Source organism: Pteropus vampyrus, unplaced genomic scaffold (genome assembly GCF_000151845.1).
Source record: "Pteropus vampyrus isolate Shadow unplaced genomic scaffold, Pvam_2.0 Scaffold108, whole genome shotgun sequence".
NCBI classification, from domain to species: Eukaryota; Metazoa; Chordata; class Mammalia; order Chiroptera; family Pteropodidae; genus Pteropus; species Pteropus vampyrus.
In genome coordinates, this window is record NW_011888889.1 from 2,893,952 (window position 1) to 2,898,490 (window position 4,539).

The following is a 4,539-nucleotide window of genomic DNA, read 5'->3' on the forward strand; positions in this document are numbered from 1 at the left end:
AGTCAGTTTAGAGGAGAAAGAGAGAGAGAGAGAGAGGAGAGAGAGAGAGAGAGAGAGAGAGAGAGAAACAGATAGAAACAGAGATTTATTATAAGGAATTAGCTCAAGTGATTTTGGATCCTGGACATTCCAAATCTAGAAAGAGCCGAAATTTTATTTGGTAGGCAAACTGTCAGGCAGGTGAATTCTCTCTTCGTGTAGGGGAAGAGGGTTCAGTCTTTTGTTCTATTCAAGCCTTCACTGACAAGATGAGGCTCACCCACATTATGGAGGTCAATCTGCTTTACTCAGAATACTGATTTAAATGTTAATCTCATTCAAAAATACCCTCACTGAAACACATAGAATAATGTTTGACCAAAGATCTGGGCACCTCATGGCCCAGTCAAGTTGACACATAACATTAACCATCATAGGGCAGTACAAATATTTCCTGTCTGGGAATGTCTTGTTATGTGATATGTAAATATCATATGTAAGAATAATCATTATTTTCCTTTACATGATTTGTTTACTTGTTGTTCTACTTAAATAAAAGACAGATGCACTCAAGCATAGGGTATCTAATTTATTTGGAAATCATGCTCTTTCCCACCTTAAATAATTCAGGGATTTAATGTAGTTCATAACCCTTTCATCACCATTGATCCTCCCCTCTGGTTCCTCTTTGAGGTCTCAGTATTTCTCTTAAAAGAGAAGTTGAAGAAAATACTGCCTAAGAGTTTCTATATGTTAACTTATTTCTGTGAAAACCGAAAGCTGGCAGATTGTCATATAAAATATTGCATATACATTTATCATTATGGAATTCTTCTGGAAAAAAAATCACAATTTGAGATTTTATCTTTCATCTGTATCACTTAAGGCTTCAATGAAAAGAGAGAAGCCTGGAAGGGAGTAAAAGTAAAACTGAGAGAATTATTTGGCATGACATTTCTTTTGTCCAAGTGAGAGATGATAGTAGTTTGGACGAAAATGTTGTAAGTGATAGGAAAAGTGGGTGCATTTGAGAGATGAATAAAATTGATCACACTTAGGAACAGATTGTATATGGAGTAAGAGAGAGGAGGTCATGAAATGGCTGGTGGTGAGAGTGGTGGTTAGAAGAGTTGTTCTAGGTCTGATGCAAATGACATAGCCATAATGTGGGTGTCCACTGGTCTATGCTTGACCACTGGATCCTTGATTTGGAGATAGCATTTTAATTTTATTTCTCTTTTGGGGGTTGGAAGATTTAGTTTCATATTAATTCCCTCTGTTTTCTTCTCCTTAGTTTCTAATTGCTCTAATGACAAATTGATACTTAAGATTATGTTTTAAAAATTTGAGAACATGCTTAACTTTTTTTTTTTTAATGCCTACAGCATCTGGTATTCCAAAGTGGTCTCCCATCCAAGTACTAACCAGGCCTGACTCTGCTCAGCTTCCAAAATCAGACGAGATCAGGTATATGCAGGGTGGTATGGCCATAGACCATGTTTAACTTTTAAGATATTTTTTAGTGTAGGTATTTTGGACTTAATGAGACAATTTGGGAAGTGACTGAATCAACAGATATAAAAGCTTGAATTGTGTCCCAGTGTTCAAGTCGTAAATAGTCTACCCAGTATAATTTGAATGTGTTTTCATTGTTTTAGATTGGTCAAACTAATACAAATGGGTGATGTGAGGGTATTATAACTTAAAGAACTAGAAAGGTGGACCCAATAATTCAAATCTGGATCTTTAAACACCGATCTAAACCTCCTTGAAGTAAATACTGGCTGGACTGCTGACTTACTGCTGACTTTCAGTTTCTGCTATGACCTTATAAAATCTATGTATTTTTGCTTCCTGTTTGCATCTGTCGATCATCTTTATCACCTTACTTCCCAGTAGGGAAGGATTTACTTCTGTTGCTGTATTACTCTTTTGCAACTTAAATTGTTTTGCCTTTAAGTTTCTTGTAATTCTTCCATTTCTCAACCTCAAAAGCATTACTTAACATATAGCGACAGTCGTTTTAAAAATCAAACTATATGTGTAAAGGTCAAAGAACAATAAATGCTGTTCTGCAATTTTGTGTGTATGCTATGTATATTTTCATATATGATAACATGTATCCATTTCAATAAATGTATGCTGATTTCTCTATAAAAAAACAAAACAAAACACTGAATTTCTAATGTCTGAAAATAGCCCTTAAGAAATAGCCACCTTAGAATTGATGTGGAAACAGCAGGCTGACCAAGAACAAGACTAACCAAAGAAAGTACCAGGGAGGGCCAGGACCACGCTGGAAAGCCTAACTGATGGCTCTCAGCAAATGAGCCATAACATGTCCTATAATTTATATTTCACATATGGGCAGGGACTGTATTAGTTATGCTTACCTTTTGTGTCTTGAATGAAGAGTAAGCTCTTATATTTATCTTTGAAACTTCCATTTATGTTGAATTACCTAGTAGGCAACTCAATAGTTATTTTTGATTTATTTAAATAGCACATTTATGATTTGTATTTATAAAAAAAGGATACCATTGGTAATTCCTATTATTTATTTTTGAGGATGTTGGTGATAACAATTCCCTATGATCAGTTAATAAGTACTATAAATAATTAGCAGTATATTATTTTCTAGAACTAGCAATTTTCTGTTGTAGATCAGATCAGAGTGACTTCCTTTCAATGCTTTCCCATTGCTCTGAGAAGAAAGATCACCTCGAACATGATATGTGGATCTACTCCATCAGTCTCTCCAGCCTCAAGCCCTACCAGTTTCCCCTTTGCTTCATACACTGAGCCACACCTGTTTTCCTTCGTTCCTTCACGACGCTAAGCTTTTTGTCCCTTTAACTCCAGACCTTTCTATTTGCATTTTCTCTTCCTGCAATCCTCTATTTCTCTGTGCCACCACTGTTGCCTTGCTCACTCCATTCCTTCTTCAGAGAACAACTCTAAGCATTCTCTGTCCATCCAATTAAGTCTGGTTCTCCCTCTTTTCTCAACACCTGTACTTTTCCTTTAATATTACTCACTACAGCCTATAACCATATACTCACATATATGATTATCTAATTCATATCTCTTTCCCTTGCTAAATTAAATGTTCATAGAGTTTAGGACTGTTTTGCTAAGCGTATCTCTAATGACCAGTATAGGGTCTGCCACAAAATAGATTCTCCAAAAATATTTATTGAACAAATTAATACAATAAAACTGCAACCAGTGAAATTGAAAAAGTCATGAATATAATGAACAGTAAGAATATGAACTTTTAGTTATAACAAGGACAAGGGGGAAACAAGTTACTAGATCATCATGCCCTCATATGATTTTCTTTTCCCCAAACATCATTGGAATGGTCAAGAACAACTTTGTTTTAAAAGTAACTGGCAAATGAGTGGCAGGCGTATCATTAGTGTAATAATTAATTTGGCACACACAGGACTCAGTTTTCTGCTGTCAACTTTGCATAGAGAGCCAAGAGGACAAAAGCTGAGTGCTACCAATTGATCTGACATTAGATATGTGAAAGGAAGTACCAAAATGGAACAGCCAAGTAGGAAAGTCAAACTATTTCCTCTTTGCTAATAGATATTAATGTAAATGAGATAAAGTAAAAGTTAATAATCAGAAATACATTACATTAAAAAATTTTTAAATCCAAAAATTGTGTTTGGTTATGAGGGAGTTTGTGAATAGAATAAAAGGCTGGGTAACTCATGAAAACTTTCTTGACCAACTTTGACCTTGGTTATAGAGATAAGATTTTTCCATGTGTTGGAAATAACTTGGATAAAAACTTTGATGAGAATATTACATAAACAATTTTCCTATTCTTAGAAGTTTAGAGAATTAGAAAATTAGAAGCATCTTGGTCACTTTAATTGACAGCTGCCACACAGACCTAGCCAATCACAGACGACCGGGAGTAACTTAACTGCTATTCCCAAGAGAACTAGAAATATTTTAACTTAATAATTTTCCTAAAATATAAAAGGAATGAATGCTAGAAGTGGAGCAGTGAATAAAGGAGAAGGGGATCATTTTGGAAGAGTATTTCATATACAGTTTCAAAATTCCTTGCCTGGTGTGTATCCAGTATTTAGGGCTTAAATTTTGCCTTTCCTATCTTTGAATTTTTTTATGTGAATCATAAACTATAATGTTGGTTGGTTTACCTATTTTGTTTCTCTACTTGCAATTGATATTTGTTTTAACCTTGATTTTCTTTGTTGTTTTTGCAATTACATTTTCTTCTTCTCATCAATTCATTTATAGTTCCAAAACAAAGGTTGTAATTTGAGGCCAAATTCTTCTTAATCTATTCCAAATTTGTGAAAATAAAGCAAAGGCAACATTTGTCAGCTTTCTGGCAGCAATGCTTATGTTGGACAATCATTTGCACTGTTTTTGGAAAAGGAGAACTGAAATCTTACTTTCTCATCCTTAACATAAAACAAAATTTGGACTATATGACAACCTTTAATGCCAACTTCAACATGTAGAATTCCAGCAGATGAATTTTGTTTTTGTGAAATGGCTTTGGTATTTGGT

General features: G+C 34.5%; 1 pseudogene; it reads right to left on the reverse strand.

Annotated features, from left to right (window-relative positions):
* Positions 1 to 1,355: 1,355 nt before the first annotated feature.
* Positions 1,356 to 1,474, reverse strand: LOC111743187 (annotated as a pseudogene).
* Positions 1,475 to 4,539: the final 3,065 nt, after the last annotated feature.